This window comes from Castor canadensis, chromosome 4 (genome assembly GCF_047511655.1).
Source record: "Castor canadensis chromosome 4, mCasCan1.hap1v2, whole genome shotgun sequence".
NCBI lineage: Eukaryota > Metazoa > Chordata > Mammalia > Rodentia > Castoridae > Castor > Castor canadensis.
The window spans coordinates 105,243,768-105,270,754 of record NC_133389.1 but is presented as its reverse complement, the minus strand read 5'-3'; the positions used below and the strand labels follow the sequence as shown (position 1 = coordinate 105,270,754).

At 38.0% G+C, this 26,987-nt stretch overlaps 1 long non-coding RNA gene across 2 annotated transcripts in view; it reads right to left on the bottom strand.

Annotated features, from left to right (window-relative positions):
- Positions 1–26,987, bottom strand: part of LOC141422565 (uncharacterized) — a 133,955-nt gene that overhangs the window by 24,792 nt on the left and 82,176 nt on the right. For both annotated transcript variants that reach the window (XR_012447200.1, XR_012447201.1), the window contains 3 exons: positions 24,414–24,478; positions 20,961–21,175; positions 19,236–19,266 (listed from right to left, as the gene is read on the bottom strand). This is a non-coding gene — a long non-coding RNA (uncharacterized lncRNA). The remainder of the gene's footprint in view (positions 1–19,235; positions 19,267–20,960; positions 21,176–24,413; positions 24,479–26,987) is intronic.

The following is a 26,987-nucleotide window of genomic DNA, read 5'->3' as shown; positions in this document are numbered from 1 at the left end:
TGAAAGAAAAAAGCAGTATTTCCATGAAGGATTTGCAGTTTTAATCATGTGGAATTTTAATAGAGAGGAGGAAGCATAATCAGGAGCAGAGCCATGCCCTGGGTATAAAAGATCAGGGTTTTCATTGCCAAATGAATTCCATTACCAAATTACAGGGCAGCCTTTGGCAAATCACTACATTACCTGAGGCCTCCATTTCTTCATCTTATATAAGATAGAATTGATTGAAATATACACAACTCTTTTATTTACCACCAGGAGAGAAAAAAAAACCTCACAGCTATTTATACCTGCAATATGCCAATGTTTTGCATTCTGACTGCAAAGATGTTAAATCTGAAAGAAAACTCTACATATTAGTATCAGTAATAAGTGATATAATTGAGCAGTAGAGGCTTAGCAAAAGAGATGTTTCTGGAAGGGTCTTTTCTGGTTGCTTACTCTTCTCAAGAAATGTCTGTTTGAATTGTTGACTTCCTTTCTCTTTGTAGTTGCATTCAAGCAATTGAAAATAAATGCAGAAGAGAGGAGCAGGGATTTTAAGAAAAATGCACTTCTCTCTAGTAGCTGCAAAGTGACCTTGAATCAAAGTAAGATTCTTTGTGGTCTGAAAAAATCCAAAGTCAGTCCATGCAAAAGTCAGCTTTCACTCTGAGTTCACAAACCAGCTCTCAAAGCATTTGTCTTCATTGGGCCAGCGTCTCCTCACTTATAGTTTATTCATTATTTGCCTCTTCCTTTCTTCCATCTCCCTTCTTCTCCTTTTCCTCTCATCTTCCTTTTTCTTACCCTTCAATATTTATTAAGCAGCTACTCTGTGCCAAGTTCTGGGCTAAATGCTGGGAATCCAACAATGAACAAAGAAGGCACAGCATAAGCCATCCTCAAGATCAGGAGGTGATCACGGGGGAAAAAACAACTGCAGTACACTGTGACAGGAGAACACATGCAACCTAGACTTGGAAAACCAGAGAAGGCACACTCAGGAGATGGCATCAAAACCGAGACCTGTAGAATAATCCCAAGGATGCCAATGTTTATGATAAATTCCTTCACACCAAAAAATTGAGTGGTCGAATTAACTTAATTTTCTGATTAACTGTATAAACCAAGAACATCTGACCTACACATTTTCTGTTCCCTCTCCTAATCTTACCTTATTTGGACTTCTCTCCAGATTAGCCAATCCCCAGGATGTTTCCTATGCTCTGCACCTTTGCTCAGCTCTTTCACTTGCCTCTCTCTACTCTGTTCCATCCAACTAACTATGATTTACACAGAACCTATGATCCATGGTTTTCTCAGTAAAAATCATGATTCAGACAGGTTTAGCAATTAGTCTGGGGTGATACAGTTAGAAAGCAGTCAAGCAAAATTGTAACAAAACCAATTTTTTCCCTATGTCCCTGCTTTTTCCAGTATACCACACTGTCACTTTTGATTTCAAGGCCAAGCTCAAATATTACCATCCTCATGAGGTTTTCCCTTGATAGCTGCAGCCTGTGGAGCTCTTTTCTTTGCTTTCCATTGTCTATTCCCCTTCTGAACTTGGTTATAGATTGACATTTTACCAGCTGTCTTGAAATGTGCATGTATATTTCTGCAACTAATAGTAAACCATTTGTGAACAAAATTTTACCTTATATTGAGATTTTGGATTGCCAATGCATAATAAGAAAAAGGGTTTTCTTTTTTTCATCCACATAGGTTGAAAGATTAGTATATTAGCTGCTTGAGGGAACTCTTTAGCTGTATTCCAGATGAGGGACATTTTAGGTGACACTAGATTATAAAGGTCTCAGAGGCACCAACCAAACCATTATTACTCTTACCTGGGTTTTCCTTGGAAACAGTGCCATGAACTTAGTGTCAATGGTAAATGAGAAATGAACAAAATATAAGCATTTAAAAGGTTTCCTGAGTCTTTCGTTCCCTCCCTGAACAACCAAACCTGAATAATATTCCTTTTTGAATACAAATCAAATGCCATAATGGATGTGAAATTAGATTTTTCCCACTGAAATTTCTCAAGACATAAATTCTCAAGTGGATCAGTGCTGACATGGGTTATTGGGTTTTATTCTTGACAAGAGCCAAGCTGCTCCCACGGTGTTCTTGAGGCACTTAGAGAAATGCATTCATGCTATCAGGATGCCAATTGATCATTTAGTACATTATTACATAACTTACTACCAGAAAGTGGCAAAAGCACAGAGCAGAATTTTATTTCTTATTATGTGCATGACATATCTAGCACTTGTCCACCAAAGAGCTCAAGCTCTGTGCAAGGAACATTTAGTGAACCACATTAACTACTAGACATCTAGAATTGTAGAATCAGTAACAGGAGAGAGAAGAAAAGGTAAAGACTAGAAAAGAAACATCTGATACAGACCAAATAAAAGTAGGTAAAAGCAAAATTCAGTCCAAAGGAGAATAAAAAAATGCCTTCTAGCTACCAAGGAAAGATGGTCCCAAACAAAACCACCTAAAGAATTCTTTGCCCCCATATCCTTCTGGCCAGAAACCAATTTGCTTAACTGGTTTAACATCTGCAATTCAACCACCATGAGTCAAAATATTTAGAAAAAAAAATTCACCTGTACTAAACATATACAGACTCTTTTTGTTTCATGATACCCTGAGCAATATAGTGTAAAAATTATTTATGTAGCATTTACATTGTAGTAGGTATTGTAAGTAATACAGAGATGGTTTACAGTACATAGGATGATGTACATAGGTTATATTCAAATGCTATACCAGTTTATAAAAAGGACTTGAGTATCGAAGAATTTTGCTATCTGCTGGCGGTACTGGAACGAATCCACCATGGATTCTGTAGGCCAACTGTATTGTTCTAGGAAATAAGAGTGAAAAGTATTTCCACATTGTCATGAATATGTTAAAAGCTGAAGGCAAACTGGAGCATAAGGAAATCACATGAATCTCAAGTAGAGTCTATTATCTATTAAGTATGTAGAAACCACTCATGGTAGAGAGCATAACCCCATGGCATTTTACTATTTCTTGTTATAAGAGTAAGAAATACCCGGACAAAATGGCTATTACATCCACAGCCTCCCAGGAATTTTAGTTTAACAATATCAGCCTTGTCAATTTTCACCAGAATATGGTGTGCTCTATAATTTTTCCTTATTTTCAGCATTTCAATTAGGCCAATTTCACATAGAGACAAACACCAACAATCACTCTCTCCAACATCCCATCTGGAGGATACTGAATGAGAATCAGAGGATCATGAAATCATACACTTATAATTTTCATATAATGAATTTGGCTACACACACACACACACACACGTGACTTTGCATTGGATGTGTACAGGTTGGACTTTTTTTTTAATTGTTTTTTTGTGACCAGCCTTGCTATGTAGCCCAGGCTGGCCTCAAACTCATGATCCTCCTGCTTCAGTCTCCTGAGTCATGGGATTATCAGCATGAACCACCTAGCTAGGATATTTTTTATTTATCACATTTTAGTGAACATTCTGGGTATGTCTTACAGGCTATGTCAACTACCAATGTCCCCCAAACCAGTAACTGTGGCCATGTAAGGCTGCATCAGTTCATAAAGGTCTCTTTAATCCTATGTGATTCACATTACCAGGATGTAGTCTTTCCAAGAAGATACCAAGAGAAAAGAGACAACTTGAAGAGATTTGGCAAGAGTTATCTGATCATTTGCAAGAGATAAATGCTTCCTTTACCTCATTAATTTACATCTTCTGGCACAGAGAATGTGTATTATCCTTGCCATTTATCACCAGCTTCAAAACCCCCAGAAATTCTGTGGAAAAGCTTAATGGCTCAAGCTATAAATGGCAAACAAAATCCCCCAGTTGGCATCTGCAACTTGCTAGAGTCATTCATAGGATATTGCTTTCCAGATAAAAATTAAGCTGGAAGATAAAATGGGAAAAGCTTCACAAAGTACCATGTAATCTCTCTATATATTTGGGAACAGCTTAATTTCCATTTGTCTAGGCTTTCAGATGTTTACCATAGAATGTTCATTGGGGAATGGGAAACTAAGCTTGCATGATAAATTATAGACATTGTGTCTCAAAGGATAGTGTGCACGATGTCCACTTTTTAAATACTCATGTATCCTTTCAACAACACATGTAAATTATCACGTGTCCTATGCGTTTTGGAAGATATAAAGAAAAGTAAATTCATATGATATCCCAAGGAACTTACAATCTTTTGAGGAAAAGAAGACAAAACAGAAAAAAATCTAGTTATATCAAAAACAAACAATTTTTAACAACTTATACATCTCTCCACTTAACTTTTTTTTAACCTACATTGAGAGACAGTTTAGAATTACATATCATCTCTGGCTCATGAATTCAATTACTAAGAGTGAATCCACTGACCGTTTTTAAGTAAACTATTATTTACCATTCTTGCATGTCAGCTTATTGAAATGGAGGCAAGAAAGGACAATTCATGGACCCATGAGTTGTCAGATTATCTGTGGTTTAGTGAAAATGTAGTGTTTAGGAAAAATAAGCCTGAAGAGAGTTGATGTTGTAGAGAAACCTTAAAAGCAAAACTGGGTACATTTAATTCAATAGGCAATAGCTACTACTGAAAGTTTTTAAACAGAGCCAAAGTTTGAAGAGTATCCGCCATTATTAAACTTACTCACACATGTGTGAATTGTTAACAAATAATCTAGAAGTTAAAGCAACCAGCTAGGAAGATATTACTGTATCCTCGATAAGAAGTGATAAAGGCCTGAATTAAAGTGATAATCAGAACGGGGGTAAGTTCAGTTTTGATTGTGTTAAGTTTGAATTTGAGTCAATATTTCATCTATCAGGTGAAGACACATGTAATAAACAATTAAAAGCATAAGTCTATGACAAGTCAGTGCTATGACATACAGTTTGGGGACATTTTCAGAGAAGTAATGTGCTCATTCCTGTGAGTATTTCACTTTAGAAAGACTATAGCTAGGGCCAGAAACAAGGAGGACAGAGAAGAGAAGGGTCTTCTTCATTTGGGGAGAAGAACAAAGACCAGAGTACAAGTTTTGGTAGTAGTCAGAAGAGTGAAAGGAGAACAAGAATCATCTGACATCCAAAGTTCACCTGAAATTTTGAAGAACAATGGCCAATTTGAGAGAGGCAGGAGATGGAGATAATGTCATGGAAACTACCGACCATGAGAACCTCAGTGGTCTAGACAAAAGAATTTGAGCAGAACTGAGAGTTGAAAGCCAAATTTCAAGGGAAGAGTGAGTGATAAGAGGGTGATGAGGGTAGTTACAGACCAGGGTGTTTGTCAGCAAAAGACAAGGACAGAGGTGGCATCTGAAGCAAGGGGTCCAGGGAGACTCATTTCTTTGGGGGGTGTGTGTGTCTTAAGTTAATGGGAACTTGAGTGTGTTTGTTAGGTAGCGGGAAGAGTCCAGTGACTCTGATGAATACATTGAAGTAAATTTTAAAGGGAATAACTGGCAGGGCAAGAACCCAAGGGAAGTGGGAGAGAATGAGATTGGGAAGAAGTAGAGGGAAGTCCCTTTCCGTGGGATTAAAAGATGAGAGCATAAAATGGGTGAATACTGACATATCCAAGAAGAGAGATTTCCTTCACTTACCATGGCAGAGTGGCTCAAGATATCTCAAGAGTCAGAGGATAGTGGCCAGGCTCGGACAGCTGGCAGAACAATGTGAGTTAGTTTAGAACCAACACTCAGCAGAATAGTAGAGGAACTCAAGAGGAATGGGTTAAGAGTCCTGCCCATCAGCATGGAAGACCCCGTTGCACATGTTGTATCTGCAACATGTTTACATTTCACATCTGGGCTTTGCTGTGTCACTTCCTCTGTGGATTATCAGCAGCTGTGAACAAGAGGGAAAATACCCAAAGTAAAAAGGCAGAGTTAGCTACTGAGCGAGGCTGTTTCCCCACGTCCCTTGTAACTTGTAACTTGTGGGAATAACAGAAGGTCATAGGTCAGGGAGACCAAAAGTGAAAACAAGAGCATTGCTGAAATTCTTAGCATGGAGGTCCTTCTGGAAAAGGCAGTTAGTGAGGCCCCACAGAAGCAGATGGCCAGACAGTTTCTAAATAAGAGTAATGGGAGTGGTTGGTGCATGTAAGGTCAAGTCATCTTTCCTAGAAGTACAGATTCAGGCTCAAGAAATATATCTCCTTCTTTATGAGATAGACCAGCTCTGTGTGTCCAGGTTCATCAGAGGGAACACTCCCCAGTTCTTCCTCAAACATCTCAACAGGCATTACCAATGGGGCCTGCTTGCTGTGGCCAGGCAGAAACTTCCTCACTAAACACTGATTATACCTCTCCCTGACAGCTTAGGCACAAATGTTGTATTGGTACTTAAGAAACAAAGCTCCATGGAGACACTGGGAAGCAGCATTGAAATGATGCATGTAAAAAGGATGTTTGACCCAGGAAACTTGCTATGTTCTCTTTGTACATGTGACTTGCAGCATTTTTACAATATCCCTTCAAATATGAAGGCAGTGATACATATTCGATTCATCTAATTTCTGCTAATAAAGAAATGACTGGTTTCTATTGGTTTTGAGATATTTTTCAGCAGAATAAATAGTAAATTCAGGATTCTATTTAGAAGCATAGTGCACTTAAAAAGGATCTTTAGGACACTGAAGTCAAAGTTGTTTACTATCACATTAAAAAGATAATGTAACTGAGTTGAAGTAACTCATCTAAGGACGCATCTCTTCCCAAGTGACTTCACTGCCCCTCACTCAATTAGACACTCAGGATCAGCTAACATGGTACTGCACTTATCATTGTTGTGAACTGCAAAGCCTTCAAATAAATCCCAATACTATTAGGTAACCAAAGAAATGTGCTTTTTAGGGCATAGAAAAAGTTATTGCATGTGAAAAATGGTATGATCTCTCTCTCTCTCTCTCTCTCTCTCTCTCTCTCTCTCTCTCAATCTGTCTCTGCATCTCCCTTCTCCCCCTACCATATGTAGCTGACTGTTGTCAGGGTTCTCTCTTGGAGCCAACAGGATAGCTGTCTTCCAAAGGCAGCCCTTGGGGCATGGCATGGATTAGAGGTTAGAGCAGAAATTGAACAAACAACACAGGAGTCAGTGGAGTCCGTTCTCCTGCTCTGCAGCAAAGAGGCTTGACTGATCTTGTGGCCAGAGGAGGTAGTTATGGAATTATAAGAATTTTGGCGAAGGAAAATTGCTTGAAAATACTTCAAAAGACAAACCAACAGACTCTCACTGTGCCTGAAGGGAGATTGACTACATTACAGAGTTCTAATGATAAAGACTTTCACAGTCTGGCTGGTCAATCACTGGCTCCCTGGAAGCACTATTCAGTCTAACCCTCACCTTGGCCCATGCTGTTCTGTCCATCCAAAGCACTCCTTCCCCCACTTTCAATGCTCAAAACAAACCTCGGCATGTCCAAAGTGCTTCCCTCAATGACTGCAGTCTCATTCCCTCTTCCCCTTTCAGCCTCCATATCACCTATTATCTGCCATTCATATGTCTCAAATACTCCATAAAGCATGATAACAGTAATTTTATAACCATATGTTAACTGCATAATTGCACTGTGTTGGTTCAGTAGCACAGACTTTGGCCCTCCTGTATTTGCTAGCTTCTACTATACAGTAACAAATATTACTTTGAAGTCATGAAGTAAAGTATTGAATCTCCTTTGGATTAAGGAGCATAGTTATATAAATGTCCTCAGTGTAGTGTCTTCTTTGGTACACCAATGAATTGAGCTAACCATAGGCCTCTTGTGATATTAAAAAGAAGAATAGAAGGGAAGCTATGTCAGCCTCTGCTCTTCTGTCCATCATTGAATTTGATTTCCCTCGAGGAGCCAATCAGAATCAGCTTTGGATCTCTGGATGTGGTAGGACTAGCAGAGAAGGTGAAAGAGGGAGGCCTTCATGAGGTCAGAAATAGAGGTATCTGTGAGCAAGATTCACACTTGCCAAAAGTTTGCTTTGCTTCAACCTCATCATCATGGTGCTCCTATGACACAAGGAAGGACAGAGAATTGGCTTGGCCATACCACAGGCCCCTCCCCTGTTTCCCAGAGCATGGTGACCAGGCCTGTTGCTGGCCTGATGACTGAAAGAAATGGAATACAGAAGTGTGGCACAGTAAGCTTCCTTACTGGAAAGGATAAATTCTTGGTGTGACATGAACTGCAGCTAAGTCTTGGTTCTGAACTTTTCTCATATAGCAGATTCCTCTGAGTAGGCCACGGCATGCTGAATATGTCTTCGTGACACTCACTTGTGTTCTCATTGGATACTCATCCTTAACACTGCTTGTTTACTGGCTCCAGAATAAACAGAAGCAAAAGTAAGGTTGGCCAAGTCCTGGTCATCATCCACAGCCACCCCTGAAACTAAAGTTTGTGTTTGTCATTCAGCTAAAGAGACATGCCACCCTGCAGACAGATAAGCTCCCTGCCCTGAACCTTTGTGGTCTTCAACTTGATCCTGAAACTTTGATGGTTGTGTTTTCATTAATCAAGTGCTACCCACTGAGAAGAGTAACTCAAGACCATGAAAAATAAGAAAACAGTGTAAATACCATATTTTATGCTAAGACCCAACATCTTCCCCGTGGGATCCTCTTAAGAGCTATCTGACCACATGTTTGGAGAGTCCTCAGAAATGCATAACATAATGAAACTACCAGTACTTTTGTCAAACAGAACTCTTTACAAAACTTGGGGAAACATTTCTTTTATCTCCACTTACAAAAAGACATCAAACACAAGTTAGCATCACTCTCTTAGATATTCCGCCTTAGATTTTATTTTTAATGAAACATTTTTTTATCAAAACATACTTTCAAAGTCTCAGATTCCAGAACAGCCATTACTATTTTAAAAAGCTAAGCTTTTTCCCTGAAAAGTCTAAAAACTTTAGAACTCACATGGCATTGGCCAGTTCTTCAAAGCTGACTAAAATAAATGTTAACAGTTTTTTATGCTTTATTTTGAATTCTATGCCAACTTAGAAACAGTGGCAGATTTTTGTGTCTCTTGTATGTTCTGAGGACTGGTTCTCCAGGGCAAAGCGTTCTTCATAAGCAAGAGCAAAAAAGGGAAAAACAGCTCTCGGTGCCCCACAAGTTTTGAGATTCAACCTATTTCTTGTCCAGTGGTATTTCTTCTATTCTACCTTCCTCAGGCAACCCCTAAAACGAATGCCTACCTGGTTGTTGGGCAGGCAACGTTGATGCTTTTGGGCTGTGTTCCAGAAGACTCCATTGTGGCCCTCTTCATAGAGCAAGGGAGGTATGCAGGCTTTCTGGTACTGACCCCATAGGACTCCACAATTCCTTGCCCAAATAGACAGAGCCTGTTTCTGTGACCATATATTGCAGCCTTGTCATGACAATTGTCCAATTAGGCAAGCTCACTTAGAAGAATCAGTCAACTAGCAATTTTTAGGAGGTAGGAATTTACTTAAAAGTCAGCTCTGTGAGAGGCCCACAACTCCTTTCCTAAACCCTTTTAGGAAGATATATTTTCAAGCTCAGAACCAGAGGCACATTCGAAAGGTAATAGGGTGTATATAACATTGAAGATATCACATGCCAAGAATAGGCTTGGGAAAAACCCCATAGTAAACACAATACCTCTGTAAGAAACACACTAATATTCACATTGTTCTGGGCTTAATTGTATCCCCTCAAAAGTTGTTATGTTCAGTCCTAACCTCCAGTACTTTGGGTGACTATCTTTGGAGATAGGGTCTTTCAAGAAGTAATTACGTTAAAATGAGGGCATCCTAGGTTGGGTTCTAATTTGATATGATGGTATCCTTACAAGAAGAGAAAATTAGGACACAGATAGGCAAGAGAGAAAACCACATAAAAATAAAGGGAAAAGTTTGTCATCTATAAATCAATAAGAGAGGTATCAGAAGAACCCAATTTTAGCACCATATTGGGATTTCAGTCTCCAGAATTGTGAACAGATAAAAAGTTCCACTGTTTCAGCCTCCCAAACTGCAGTATGATAGCAGCCGCAGAAAATGTATACTTACACTAAGTAAAGATGATAAATAATCTCCTGTCAGCTAGGGTCAGGTTCTACACCCCCAAATGGGTGAGGAGGGAAAAATATCATTTTTTCAGAGCATTGTTGACTTTCAGAAAAGAACTAGATCTGGGCAGTGCTGTCTGTGGGCCCATTGACAAGTTACACCACCTTGCCAAGAGCTAGGAGTTGCAAACCTTCTCCAAAAGTTGCAAAGAGATCTGTGAGTCCCTTCCATACCACAGCAGCTCCCTTACAGCCTGGCTGCCAATGTTTCCAGGATGCCCTATTAATGGGTTTCAGATGAACAGGAAACAGGCCAGGGTACCTCTGCAAGGAAGTCCTGAATCAGCCCCTCACTGAGCTTCTAAGTTAGGTGAATGCTTAGGATTCTTTGAATTCTCTAGCATTACTGCACCTTCCATTTTAGCACCATTTTAGCACTGGCATTCTCCTCTTCTCTGTCTAACATTTTGGTTTGATTTCTACAGTGAATCAAAAGAAGAGGGATATCTCAGAGCTTCTATTGGGTAATACACCCCATATGTGTGGAGAAAGAGAAAAATAAAGCATTTGTAAAGTTTTATTTGACAACCAGTTGTCTTTACAACCACTTTTCCAAATCCTTGATCAGAGCAGACAGCCAAATGCAAAATTTGACAGTTTATTAAACTGTCAAAATTAAAACTTAAAAGCAGCTGAGTTACTAAGCTTTTCAAAGACACAGAAAATACCATTTTTAGTTTCTGGATTCTTTCTTTAGCACCTATTAGATTTGTTTCTTGGGATCTGAATAGAATGATTTATCCCTAAATTTCTAGTTTGTATGTTCCTCACTATGCCATAGCAAACCTTACTTTCCAAAACCAACTTATTTCCCACTGAGTATTCATAAAACAACAGCAATACCAGCGGTGACGATGATGGCAGTGATGGAAGCTAACATTCATACTTCCTTAGGTCAGGCATCCTCCAAAGTACTTTTGCATGTAACTCATTTAATGGTCAGAAGTATGTTATTGTTCAGCCCTTCTTATGGATGAGGATAAGAACACATGTAGAGCATCATCCAAGGCCACAACCTAACCAGTGGGATAACTGAGATTTAAACCCAAGCAGCTGGGCCATACATTGAGTCCAGTCCAGGTTTTTAGCCAGTTACCCTGAACCTATCCAGCTATTCACTGTTTCCATAGGAAACATAGCTACACAAACCATCCCAATGCGTGACATTGCTCGGTGTCTATGTGCAGAGCTCTTAAATATCATATTTTGTTCTTAGAATAAATTGTATTAAAAATATAGTTATTGAAAAGAGCACTGGACCAAAAAATCAAATTACCAAAGATCTGATTTCACTGTTTTGTGACCTAAGAAAATTATTTGTGTACACCAAGGAAGTTAAACAAGTATAAAGTCAGAAAAATTAGGGGCATGATTGTGAAGTAGAAAAGGAGTATTCAAGGGAACTCAAAATCTGCTGAATGTAGCCCATGCATCAGAACTCTGTTTAGTGCATAAGTTCCATGCAAATCATCTGAACTCTATGTGGTAGGGTGAAAAATAGCCCCCTAAATAGTGTCCATGTCCTAATCCCTGGAATTTGTGACTATAACCTCATTTGAGAAAAAGGCTTTGTAGTGCTAAATTGTACTTGTAATCCCAACACTTAAGAATCTCAAGAAGAGGGGCAAAAAAAAAACCACTCTAAATTACTCAGGTGGGCTCTAAATCCAAAGGCAAGTGTCCCCAGAAGAGACTCAGAACAGAGAAACAAAGAAGAGGAAGCCTCCTGGAGAAAGAGACTGGCATGTAGCCTCAAGGAAAGAGAGGCAGACAGCCACCAGAAAGAAACAAATAATGGAATTTCCCTTGATGCTGTGGAGGAAGCACAAACCTAACGGTAATCTGACATCATACTTCCGACTTCCCAAATTTGAGTAGATAAATTTCTGTTATTTTAAATTATTGATCTGTGATAATTTGTTATCAAAGCTAAAGGAAATTAACACAATCAATGTTATAAGAAATAATCATTGCCAGACAGATTGGCTCACAACTGTAATCTCAGCTACTTGGGAGTTAGAGATTTGGAAGATCTCGGTTTGAGGCCAGCCCAGGCAAAAAATTAGTAAGACATCATCTCAACCAAAAAATTGAGAGTGGTGGCTTCTGACTGTCATCCCAACTATGTGGGAGGTGTAAATAGGAAGGCTGTGGTCTGGGCCAGCCAGGGGAAAAAAATGCAAGATTCTATCTGAAAAATAACTAAAAGCAAAAAGGCGTGGGGGTATGGTTTAAGTGGTAGAGCAGCTGCCTAGAAAGCACAAGGCCCAGAGTTCAACCTCAGTACCACCCCCCCAAAAAAAAAGTGCTAACCATGATTCATTCATGGCCCATGTAATCCCAGTATTAGAAGGCTGAGGCATGAGGATCATGAGTTCAAGGCCTGCCTGGGCTATATAGCCAGTCTGAGGCCAACCTGGGATGCATAGTAAGACCCTGTTTCAAAACAAACAAAACCAATCAACCAAACAACATCGAACCATGAATAGTTTGGCAGGTGTCACATGTAGTTGGCCCTAATACCCACATAAGGATGAATATCCACATTTTACAGGAAAGAAAACTAAGCATTAGGGAAGTTACCCTCATTGTTTACCTAAAAAAGGCCATATGAGAATCAAATCTGGTTTTTATGCAAAAGAGTTTATACAAAATTGTAAGCACTACATCGTAAAAGCTATAATGATGATGGTGATGAAGAAAGAGAAGGTGATGATAATGACTTTGATTACACAAGGACAGGGAAAAGCATGTTTTCATAAATCAAACATTGGGAGGTTAATACACAGAAAATTTCCTAAACAAAGTATTTCTAGTCTTCAAAATTATAACATAGCACACATAATAATAAACTGTAATTAAGTTTTTTGTGATTCAGAAAAATCAGGAAGATCCTACGAATATTTATTACTCATGGAAGTGCAATTTAAAGAGGTTTCCATTTGGTCTCAAAACTATTTATGGAGAGTTTCAGTTGTTTTGGGTGGAGCACACATGTGTGCAAAAGTGGTATCTAACTTAGCAAATGAGTTTCTTGCTATATTTCTTTCAATTCTCAAAACGTGGACAGCAAAAGGGCAGAACCTAAATGGGCAATGGCTTTTCTTACAATATTGGTATTCTTCTGCAATTCAACCCCCGGTGTGTTTTCTAAGCACTGACAGATCCACAACTATGCAGAAGACGTCCTTCAGGCACTTTGTCCAATATGACTCAGGCTGTGCCAAGTGATGAGTGAAGTCTGCTCTCCTGAAAACTCCTTTACTGATGGGCACATTTCCAATTGTACACTGAATATTTTTGCAAAGACTTAGACCTTTATTAACCATTCTCACTCTAATCAATATCTATACAGGGAAAATTGCCTGGAGATTTCTCTTCACAAGCACCCATGGAAATATTCATCTAAGTTTTCTTTCTTTCCTTAAGATGTTGGCACTGAACTTAAAAAACATAGTGGGTAAATAAGCAAAACATTTTGATGGAGCTGTTCACAAAAGATTTACAATGAAATCTAAACAGAAGGGAGAGGAAAGGTCAAACAAAATGATAAAAACAGGTCTTTCTGGGGAAGAAAAAAAAATTGTCACAAAAAGAAGATTGTATGGAAGAAATGATAGAAACAAGGATTCAGAATAATGCCCGTGACACCCGTACATATTCTTCTGCACATATTGTGAGAAATGAAAAAAGTAACAAATATGCTGATGCAAAGAAGAAACATATCATTGCATTGATATTAATTACTCAAAAAAATCAAGCACCAAAAGAACAAATAATCCAAACATAGATAGGTAACTGCAATGAACTTGTTGTGCTCAAAACAAGCTCAATCAATACACAAAAAAATGTTCAACATCCTTATCCATCAAGGAAAAGCAAATCAAAACCTCACTAAGATTCCATCTCACCCTAGTCAGAATGGGTAGCATCAAAACAACAAATAATAAATGCTAGAGAGGTTGTGCGGGAGAAAGAAACCCTATACATTGTAGAAGGGAATGCAAATTATTGTAGCCACTATAAAAACTTTTATGGAGGTTTCTCAAAAAGCTAAAAATAGAAGTACTATATGATCCAGCTATACTACTCCTGGGTATATACCAAAAGTATCAAAGTCAGCACATAATAGATATACCTGCACACCCATGTTTATTGCAGTACTATTCACAATAATCAAGTCATCAAATCAGCCTAGTATGCACCAGTGGAGGAATGGATAAAGAAAATGTAGTATATGTACACAATGGAGTATTATTCAGCAATAAATGCCATTTGCAGGAAAATGAGTGGAACTGGAGATCACTGTGTTGAGTGAAATAAGCCAGACTCAGAAAGACCAATATTAAATGTTTTCTCTCATATACAGAATCTAGATTTAAACCAAAAATCATGGAAGTAGAAGGGGGACTATTTGAGAAGAGGAAGGGGACCATCAGGAGGGGCAAAGAAGACAAGAGAGGGTTAAAGAAGGGTGAAGATGAGCAAAGTAGATTTTATATATATGTATGAAAATGTCAAAAAATAAAGCCCAAGTTCTAATCTGGATGTTGAAATCATTTAACCTAGATTTGCTTTGCTTTCTATTTCTGCAGTTTGAGAATACTAAAAATACTGATCTCTAAAAATATATTGCAGGAAAGTTCTTTGAGGAGGACAGAAAAAATTCAATATGGAAACAATTGATGAATGTACATAAAGGGTATGTGCATGTTTCAACTTTTTATTTTTTGCAAAATTGAAATTTTTAAGAATAAATGTAGGGCTGGCAGAGTAGCTCAAGTGGTAGGCCTAGCAAGTGAGAGGCCTGGAGTTCAAACCCCAGTACCATCAGGAAAAAAAAAAAAAAAAGAAAGAATAAACATTAAGGGAAAAAATAGTCACCTATAGTTACCAGTACAAGTTCCTAAAGACAGTTCCCAGTTTACAAGCTAATTTTGTTCAAATTATACAATATTTTTGGCTCTTTTTAATGAATTAATTTCATATTTTAAAAAACCAGGAGCTTTCACATGAAAATCACAATCTAGGGGTTATTTTGAAGTATTGAGTGATTTGTGTGCCTTCCCTTATGGTAATAGCTGGCTGAAGAGGAATCACCTCTTGACTCTGCATATAGGAATGAACTCAGAGCCATGTTCCACAGTTTCTACCAGGCCTGCTTCCTTCACTTCCAGTACCTTAATTTAGCCTTCATATCTGAGTTTGTAGTTGACTTCTACATAGCATGAGGCTGAAAGAAGTGGTTCTATAAAGAACATTGGTGGACCTGAAAAAAAAAAAAAGAGTTGAACCTAAATGAATTGCTTGAAAAAGTACAGTCAAACAGGAAATGAAGTTCATTTTCTAATTCCCATTGTCAAAGTGGAAGACAGGCAAAGCAGGAGTAGGGACCTGAGGACATTAGTGCTTGTGTGTGACTACTGGGTCTTTCCATTTGTAGCTCTGTGCTTGATATTAATGCATTCACCTTCTCCACTAACCTGGGATTTCCTTGAAAGTAGTCTTATTTGTTTACCCATTTCTATCAGAAGGCATGACTTCCACTAAGAGATCTATAAATATATTTTACTTAGAGAAGAATAAATGAATGAATGAAGTAGGTGCAATAAACACTGAAGAATGGCACCTAACACTCACTCACTTTGCAATAGGCCAAGGTGATGATACCTGGCCTAAGTCTAAAAGAACAACAATAATATTAACTAATGCTAATTGTGAACCTATTCTCAAGCAACACTCTAAGTATTTTGTATGTATTATAAAATTTAATCTTCATAACAACCTACATATTAGCACAATTATGTTCTTTTTGCAGAAGAGGAAATGAAGGCAAAGAGATGTTAAGTGACATGTATCCTTCCATATAAGAGTTTGCCCCTTTACAGCAGGCTCATCCAGAGCTAACAGCCACTGTGCATGCATGATGTACTCACTTCTAGTCTACATACTCTATGTGAATTATCTCATTTCAATCTACAGCAACAAAAGTGAGGGAAGATATTCAAGATAGAGCATTAAGCAAAGACATGGAGGTGGGGTGTAAAAGAAAGCTAGTATGTATTGAGTGTTACAAGCTGTTCATTGTGCTGAATATGAAGAGCCCAAGACAAGTAGAATAATCCTTGGGGCTAGATGACATTCTGGCAAGATAAGCAAAAGGAACTTGTACTGTGTTCTAGCTGCAGTGAGAAAAACTGAGGGGATGTTAGCAGGAGAGTGAAATTGTCAGACCATGTCTGGAGACTCTCACACATTCTGGTGAACACTGAGTAAAAAAGCATATTCTGAGTAGGATAACCAGAATGCTCAAAGATGTGGAGAACATATCCAGTAACTATGGGAATTTAAGTCAGGCATGCAAAACAGTGGCTACGTCTAAAACAGAGGCAGGGCTTACTCTCAACTTTTCTACCACATGTTGCTGTGTCCTCATCATCCACAGGAGGAATAATAAACTAATTGGTAAAAGGATGATATCACCCTGATTGAGCCATATTTGCTAGATGATAGCAACACTGTGGACACATCTCAAACACAAACTTGAATACACAGGTTAAATTAAGGAACTGGAAGTGAGAGAAGTGGGTGTGGTAGAGATTGGAACATAGTTGAGTTCATGCCCTGTGTATATCCTTCCTCATGCCTCTGCTAACAAAGCTGTACATTACCCATGAGGATGCAAGAAAAACAGTTGTGGTTCCTTGGTGTTCTATGATGGTCTTTTAGCATCATCCTGCTCTAAGTGGCTAAAAACACTTGGGACCACCCTGTTTTCCAACACTGCCCCACCCACACCCCCCCCCCAACCCTGCCAATTCTCCTTCCTCATTCATGTTCTTTCATATCACCTCCTCTGTTTTTTGTTTGCTAGTAGTAAAGATTAGTGTATGGGGATTGGGAAGTAGGTAAAGATCCTCTTAGGCCTTTGAACCAAATTATTAGGCCTTTCAAAAGTGTTTTGGCAAAAGTCAAGCTAATAATAAAGAAGCTCTCTGTTCTTTTTTCCTATGCATTTATCTCTTGAGAGATTACACTGGGAGGAAGACTGAGTGGTTCAAGGCTGTATCTGGGTATGCCTAAAACCCTGGATGAAAGTGTAACTCATGGCATCTTAATCCTGCCATTACTTTCAATGCAACTATCTGAATGGTAGTTGTGTGAAAGAGGAAGAAAAGAGACTATGATGCTTAGGCAGACAGAATGAGACTATCTGAGTGGTTAGAGACAGGCAAATTTTGCTAACCATGAGGAAGATCACATTTATTGTACAAATGACCATCACAAAAATGGTTTTCTTTAACAGGAAATGTTAAGATGAATGTTGGATAGCAAGGATAGACAGCATTGCGGGTTAATAGAGACAAAATTATTAGACTCAGCTTTGCCAGTAATTAGTCTTATGAGTCACATAATATCACTGTTTTTAGTGACCAAGAAGAACCTCTAGCTCTGAATTGCTTTATACAGCTAAGAAGTACCTGACACAAAGCTCATTCAGACTTTGAACTAACCAGTGCATCTTTCTGGTTTTTGAAAAATTAACCCCCTAAATAACTCTCAAATACTCTCACCTTACTTAATTTTTCTTTTACATTTTTTCTTACTTTATTTTGCTGTTGTTGCTTATTTGGTTGCCTCTGGGAACTAAAGACCTAGAGCTTCATATCTGTATGAAGATTTTTACATTTTAAGTAAATGTAAAAATGAGTAATTTTTGAAGAGTATTTCTTATAGTTTCCTCTGGCTATGGATGGTAGACCTAATTTGAATAGTTGTAATTTTTCCTTCAATTGTCAAATATGTTTTAATCCAGGAAAGAACATCAAATGCTAGACATTTATTCCTATATGGCTAGAGGTCAAGATGTATGTTTTTCTATTCTGCTAATGTTAGGTATAGGCTATGTTTACAGTATTGTTTTCATGAATGCTGGATTCTCAGTTCCACATTCTTTTTAATCCCATGTGTTTCTTCAGAAGACAGGAATAAACATCCTTATAAAACATGATAGCTCAATACACTATACAGTTAAAAGAGCTCTAGGCTATTTTTAGCAACTAGACCATAAAGAGGGAAGCAAACCACATGTACATTTATTATGTCTATAAAATATAACACATGGAAATAAATTCTGACAATGATGGTGAAAATATTTGCTTGTCATGTGTTAGCATGTACCACTGGAGTTCATGAATAGGTTTTGTCACAATGCTTTCTTTTCAGATTTGGAAGAGTCAAATTGCCATAATAAATATTAGCTCTGGCTAACATTGGATGACATCTTACAGCCACAGATGAAATTGTCCTTATCATACCTTTTCCGGCCTCCAGTTCTTTCATGATAATTCTCTAAGAATACAGAGTTACATTCTTTTCAAGCTTGCTTTGTAGTGTCAGATACCAGAAGAATCTTCTGCTTCTCAGGGTCTCCAAAGTTACCAGAAACAAACTCTTCTTAGGGACTGGGACATCAGCTGTTATGTTAGTGGCAAAAACACCATTTAGTTGGTGGTTACTCACTGGTAGAATGGTGCCAGAGTATCAGAGCCCTGCACAGTGTGAAAAGACTTACTTCCCTCTCTTGCAGCCTTCAGTGCAGTACCATTCCAGGTACTAGAAAAGAAGACAGAGATGGAAGGTGTGTTCTAACCCATGAAGGAGTTAGAATGTAACTGAGAGATGGAATATGCATATGATGACTGAAAATTATTTTGAAACGTCTCACTATGTGCAAAATTCCCTTCTAAGCTATTCATTTCTTGAGAACATGATGCATCTATCTGCAGGATCTTTGTAACTTGACTAATACAGGGCTTGAATACAGTAAATATTTGCTGAATGAATAAGTAAATGCATGAATATTGAAGTAGTAGACTATATATGACTCACATAAACACTGAAGGAACTTTCAGCACATATGTGAACAGGCTGAAGTAGTCTTGGTCAGGTAAAGCATTTAGGCAGAGGTAACTTGTGAGGTGATTGCTAAATAAAATGGTGGCCCTGGATTAGTATGGAGCATGAATAGCATTCCAAGAGAGAAACACAGTATCAATGGGAAAAAGCACTAAGCAGAATATGCTAAGTATATAGCTCTGCACTTACCAAAAATCTCCACTCCACTTGAAGCAGGACACTATGACATAAAGATAGCAGATAATAAAAGTTACTATTCTGCACTGAAAAAAATACACAATACATACACAATATTTTTAGGAAAGAAGTGAAACAGACTTGAAACATGGGATATAAACATCATTAAGCAATTCCAGAATATTGTAGGATTTTATTTTAAAACCACTGCAATTGTGTTGCGTGTTTATTTACTCCATTAGTAGCTAGCATAACCTGTTAGTAACTTTGGCATTTATAGCCACAACACCAGAACAAACTTAGCAACAATGATCTGCTGAACCACACCAGTTCATTACAAACCCACTCATTTATACATTCAATAAATATTTCTTGAATCCCAGTGCAAATAAGGCATGTGCTAAGCCATTCAGGAAATGTGTGGAAGGGTAAAGCAAGATCTCTATCACCATAGAAATTTGACATTGTTCAGAAGATCAGAATTGTGTGCAGGTACAACAAATAAAAAGTCTATACAATGTCTGTTGCCTACAAATCCAAGTGAACCATTTAGAAAGGACTTTAGAGAAGGGTTCCCATAATCACTTAGCCAGATAGCTTCATGGAAGACATAACAGCATTTGCTCTATAACTTTTTTTTTAAAGGGCATTGGAGAGTAATAGCAAGGCATAAATAAAAATGCACATTGGTATATTATTTTTTCCTGAAGCACTAACTATTTCCAAATTCTAGATTCACTGGAATGGAAGATGAAAATGGAGAACCAACAATCTAACAAAAAAATCACAATGGACTGAGTACAGATTGTATAAGGGATCTCTCTGCTGGTTCCAAGGTCTTTTAATGCACAGTACTTTTCTGGCTGCTCAGGCAGTAATAGAAATTTTTCCCATGACTAACATTTACCTGCGTTATTGAAAACAGCTGTTTGGTTTCTCTTGGGCAATTTTTCAATCTATTATCTTGAAGTATGGATTATTTTTATTTAAAAATTCAGAGCAATATAACATTATACATCACAATACATTCCTCACAGATCTCCAAAAGCCAGGGCATTCCATTTAGCTGCACCAAGTTAATTTGTTCTGTAAATAGTTTAGCATAATCTTGTAACATTTACACCAGTAAAACCAGAGCCTCTGAAGTCGATAAATGAAGGTCAGGCTATCAGACATAATTCACATTTCCAGCTTATAGCCACAGTAATGAAACCCTTTAGGATTATTAAAATATATTTCGTGTAGTGCATTTATTACTTTGCATTTCTTATTTATGATTCATTGGAAGACAAAGCTAAGTGAAATAAAATACAAACTAAATTTTCACCAGAATAATGAGGTCCTATTCACTTTCTTAGCCAAATACACTTTTATTAGGGCTTATATGGTTGTGTTGGTTTCATTCTTGGGAGCAATGCTTTGCACTTTACCTATTTTGGAGACCTTTCTTAAACAAACTAATGTAGCATAAAGAAAACATTGTATGTAAGTCTTGGAAACTACATTATTTAAAACACGTGATCGGTAAAATTTTATTTGATGTGAAATCACAAGAAGCAAATGATTTCAAGCTTTCTGATAGAATAATTAATGGTCCCACTAGGGCCAGCCGACTTGTGGGTCTAACATTATCTGAATAATTTAGAATTACCCCTACTGAAGTCAGAATGATGTCCTAGAGAAAAGAAACACGGTCCTTATAGCCACATCACTGAATTACTTCCCTTTCCCACTTACAATGGAGAATCCAACCTCCGTTATCAAATGTCCATCTTACTGCTCTCAGAAAATGTGTCTTCCACAAAGCAGAAAGATTTACAGGACATGCCTTCTTTAAAGTGCTTCACTCACTGATGGCATGGGCTTCTTAAGGAAAACAAAAGTTTGATCCTCCATCCATAACCTCTGACTGAGTCATGTCTTCTCTGACATGTTACATCAGGCTACATCATCTGGGAACAGAAGAGAAACAAAGCAATCATTTTATTCAGTTCATTTAGTTATTTCTCTTACCAACAAGACCTCAATATACAAAATTTCCCAACACTCATTGTGCATGTGTCCACATAGGATGGGCAGGCCCTGGAGTCTAAAGGTTGACATTTAGCCTCACTAGCAGCACTGTGACCGGTAACACAATTTTTAACCTTCTCTATACCTCAGATTTCTCATCTGATAAATATATATAAACATAGTATCTACTTCAAATGACCTTCATGATAATTATCTTATAAATAAGATAATTTATATGGAGGCCTAATAAATGTGAAATGATTCACACCACTGTCTCTTATAGCCCTTGTTTCCCTGAGCTGTCTGGGGAAAAATCTGGCTTATTTGACCCAGTAAGCCTACTAAAAATTGTCTTTCCCTAATGGTTACAAGCTTTGGACCCAACTCATATTCCATAAATTCTCCCATTTTTCCATTCTTTCAGCAGAAAGATAAATTCCTTCTATTTGCTAAGAGAGCTCTGGCACACCATCCCAGCCAATTTTGTGGTTTGCTTACTTGGCACTGGATGGGAGCCATAGCTAATTTAGAAAAGCCTTCTAAGCAATAAAGTATCTAGTCAAGAATGGGGACACATAGGTGACTGAGTACTCAGCCCGGGTTCAGAGCCTGACTCTCCAGGCAGATGATGGTCATCATAGCCACCAACCAGCAGAAATCTTGAGCAACTTCACCTCCCTGGGCCTTGGTTTCTCTGTATCCAAATGTGGATAAGTGTAATAATCATATCAACCTCCTAGAGTTGTCAGGGCTATATAAGAAGTGAATAGATATAAGTACTTAGAATAGCACTGAGCAAGTGTTTTTAGAACTTCATATAAAGTCTTAGCTCTGAGTAACTGTTATCTTTGTTACAAAACAAAATCATGCATAAACTTAGAAGTCAGGTCTGGATTTGAAACCTAGCAACTCTACCTTCAAACTGTAATCTTAAATGATGAAGCTGATAACTACATTTATCAAATTACTAATCAGACACTTCATTATCTCACTTATATTTACAACCATTCTACAATGTAAGCCTTGTTTTGTTTTACACCTCTTTTACAGATGAGGCAACTTGGGTCTAATGGCATTTGGAATTATCAAAAGATACAGAGTTGGTGAGTGGCAAAATCAAGATTCTTTCCTTTAACCTTGGCCACTTGATCATATGGCCTTTCCACGCTACATGCTATCTATCTTGTGAGGTTAGAAAGATGTTAAAATAACCTAAGTAATCAAGAAAGATAACAATCATTATTAAATTGCAAACCAAAATGCATTTCATTACAAGCTTAAGGATTTCTCAGAAACAGTGAGTGTGAGGAGTGCAGGGATTAAAAAGTTAAAGCATACCACAGAAGTTGAGAAAGAAACATTCATACTTCAGTCGGTTCTTTATAGAACAATGCCAGGGCAAGCCTAAAGTGGCACAGACTCCCTATACAAGTGAAAAGATCTTAACAATAGTTAAGCTTATACCTCTAAAAATGAAGTGCCTCCAAGGGCCCTGTAAACATGATCCAAGATGTCTTTTTCACACTTGGAACTGTTAGCTGACACCACTCTGAAGAAAATGAAATGCAGACTCAATACTCTGGGAAATACTTCTTCTCCTTGGAACACACTCTGCATACACATGTGCCTTACCCTGTTTTTAGCATTGCTGAAAGGCTTTAGTTGCCCTAAGATAGGGGGTAGCAGGGTTGGGGCAAGAATGGTAGGCATTCTTGATCCTTCTGAAAGTTGTCTGAGGGTTGATAGATGGAACAGCTCCAGCCCTTCTTTTTTATAAGAAGGACAGTGCTACAGTTTACAGTGCCACAGGACATATATGAAGAACAATTTTGTTTTGCTGCAAGAGTGTGGCTAAAAAGTAAATGGATTTTAGAGACCTTGTAAAAGTGGAGAAATGGGAAGAGAAGAAAAAAATGGGAGAGCAAAAGAAAGACAGAGAGAGAGAGAGAGAGAGAAGGGAAGAGGAAAGGAAACAAAACTGATGAGAGAACTAAGTTTAATGAACTTAAGCTTTGCCTATGATTTGACAATCTCCTATTTTTCCATGAAAACTGCAGTAACATTTTCACTACTTGACACTGATTTTGGTATGGGCTTTTTATTTTGAGAAAGGTAGGGGCATGGAGAGAGTTCTGTGACCAACTTTATTTCGGCCTAGAGGCTGCCCGAGGCTGCAAGGGGGTCCTGAAAATCTCCTGGCTGTATTTCTCTATAAAAAGAAAGCAAGAAAGTGACTTCCAGGGCATTCCTAGCATTGTGAACTAGGCTGCACAGGTAAGCAGGTTCTTTCTGGTAGGTATCTTCTTCCAGATTACTATACAGTACTAAGAAAGCAAGCCTCAGACCAAATTTGAAACTACAGATTCTACTCAACTTACACTACAGTTATACCCCAATAACCCCATCATAAGATGAAAACATTGTGAGCTGACAATTAACTTAATATGCCTACCCTAGCAAACACCACTGCTTAGCGACACAGTGCACAATAGAATATGAATTGTTTACTCTCATGATCATGTGGCTGACTAGAGACTGAAGTGCACTGCCACTGCCAACCATTGAAAGAGAAACATACCATCTGGGAACACTTCAAAATTCAAAATTTGAATTACGGTTGTTACTGAATAAATATCATAGTACCATCATAAAGTCAAAAATCAGAAGTAGAACCGTGGTAAACGTGGGACCACCTGTACTTTCAAAAAATTACATGTCAGTGAGCCTTCCACTGATGTGTCAAAATATCTGAAACAAACACCTTACACAGAGGAAAAGTTTATTTTGCCTCATGGTTTCAAAGGTTTCAGTCTGTGGTGGACTAATTCCATTATTTGTGGAGGGCAGGACAGAACAACATGGGAAGCAAAGCATAGTGCAGCAAAACTGCTCACCTTATGACAGAAAGCAAAGAGAGAGAGAGAAAGGGGCTGAGGGTCCCAATATTCTCTCCAACAGCACACCCAGATTCAAGTAAGATTCTGTTTGAATCCGGTGCATCAGGTTTGAACTGGGAATTTGGAACAATGGAAGATACAGAAAAGACTCAAAGGAGCCAGGGTGCCTCTAACACCACATCAAGGGTGAGGAGGCCAGGGGTCTTCACAATATCTCTAACCACTCCACATATCTGTACAGAACTCCTGTCACTAATGAAATATAATTTCTACTACTTACTATGTCAATTAAAAATCTTCTTGTGCAGATTGAGATAGCAGTCATTTAACTCTTGTAGTCAAGACCTTCAAAAAGAAAAGTCCTGGTTAGATTCTTTCAAATGCTAACTAAGCACCCTTCTGGTATGTGCTCTGGATTAGAATACTTCAAAATGTTAGCTAGGCATGGATTAAAACTAATTTACACTCTCTCATATAAATCTTCATATCATAACATCTCCACTGGAGTATTCTAAAGGTAAATTACAGACACCTCAACCACCAATTGCCTTTAGCCTTGTAGCTGGGATGGGAACTTAGGGTTGGCCTGAAGCCAAAATTACTGTCACTAAAAAAAAAGTTTACAGTGCAGAGAGAGAAATAGACATGGACATATATAAAATGAAGGAGTGGGAAATTTGCAAAGGGTAAAATTATTATTTGTTTTGCTTTTAAAATCCCATCCTGTTTTTTGAGTGAGTAAGTAATTGGCTATTCCATTCTTCTTCACATGATTCCCTAAAGTAAATTCCAGATGACTAGCAATGTGTGTGAAGTGTAAGGCATACAAATTCTTCGATTCAGCATTTTCTCTTTTAGACATTTTCTTCAATAAAATAATCACAGACATGAAATGTACATGTGGATGCCGCATCATATCTGCAAGTTAGTTAAAAATTGCTAAAAGTCATCAATGGGACATCACTAAGACAAACACATCAAGGATGTTGATGTACAACCCTTTTGCCATGGAATGACACCAATGTGTTGCGTTTTTAAAGCCACTGGATAAAAAACACAATATTGTTTGATCATGTAAACATAAACTCATAAACATATGTGCATACTGCATAAAGGAAAGTTCACCTACAAATGTTGAGTCATTTTCTCTGAATGTTGACATTCACAATGAATTTTGCTTTCCTTTGTGGATTTCACAAATTATGTGAATATTTATGATGAATATCTACATTTCAAAAGTATCATTAAGCTATGAAAAATCACTGTTACAGGCATGCCTGATGGTATGGCCTATATTGTAGATTTGCACTTTTTGAAGCATAAATCTGCTCATCTCAATCACCTGCACCAGACACTCTAGTGGCCTCCAAGGGATCTGGCAACCCTACCCCCCAAATCTTTATACAGTCTAGCTGTGACTACCTTACAGACTTATCCCCTGTCTTTCAGCTACCCAACTCCCCCAGGCCTGCCAATTCACTGCCCTTCAGTCACATTGGCCTAGCAATTACTGGATTTTTTCAGCACCCTTCCTCAAAATCCATCATCAAATGGGGGATGTTAGTTCTTTAAGCAGGCCTGCCCTGATGCCCAATCCAAATTAGTTTCTATTCCACCCTTTCTTACAAATGAGCTTTTCCACATCAGTGTCTACACCATGCATGATTATGTGTTTACTGATGTGTTTCTATAAAGTCAGACTTCCCACTGGACATGAGCTCTAGATGGGGAGGAACCACCTCAGCCAGGTCTCTGCCCAGGTTTTGACACTCACTAGAGAGTCATCTATCTCTGCTTAGTGAATACATAGGAACTGAAGGACAGGAAAATGGAACAGGTTATATTCAACTTCAAAACAAAAACTAACAGCTATCTATATAATGAAATAACAGATATCTATATAATGAAAATATAGATATCAGTTCCAAACCAACTCTAAGTCTCCATTCCTCTAAGGAGCTGGTGAAAAATGGACAATTCTACCTGAAACTGAGATCAGCAGAGTACCAGACAGAGGTAAGCTCTTATGGTCAGGTCCACCAGCAGGGTATACAGCACAGTTTCCATCCAGGAAACTCTGGGACCTTTCCAACTACATTAGCTGGTGAGTAATCAGCAAGCAGAAACCCCAAAGAACAGGTAACTTAAGAAAAGGCTCCATACTCTTTGACAAATATCTTTAATTTATATACCAAAGTCCACAATTCAACCAGATGCAGTGGCTTACTCCTATAATCTCAGCTGCATGAGAACTAGAGATCACAAAAATAGTGATTTTAGGCAAACTGAGCATGGTAGCATATACCTGGGAGGCATAGGTAAAAGGATGATTGTCTAGGATGGTCACCAACAAAAATGCACGTTGTTTTCTGAAAAAAATAACTACAGTAAAAATTAACAAAAAAGCACCAGGTAGAGCAACTGCCTACCAATCACAAGGCCCTCAGTTCAAACACCAGTACCACCCAGAAAAAAAAGTTCACAATTTAAAAAACTTGACTATCCAGTTGTTGACCTTTAGGTATCAACAAATAAAACTTTAATTTTCCACTTCTAGGTTTTAGTCAATGGAAGTCACAGAAAATCACACACACACACACATACACACACACACACACATATACTATACAGAATAAAAATACAAGCACATACATACACTCTATAGAACATATCAGACATATTTTTCTACAAAATATTTTCTATAGAGACAAACATATCTGGTAAGAAAAATTATAGCAAATGAATTCTTTGAATCATTTAAGTAACAAAATTTTGTAAGGAAGCTTAAAATCAATAATGGGCACCTCCAAAAGGAAGGGAGGGAGGGAAGGAGGAAAGGAAGGAATGAAAGAGG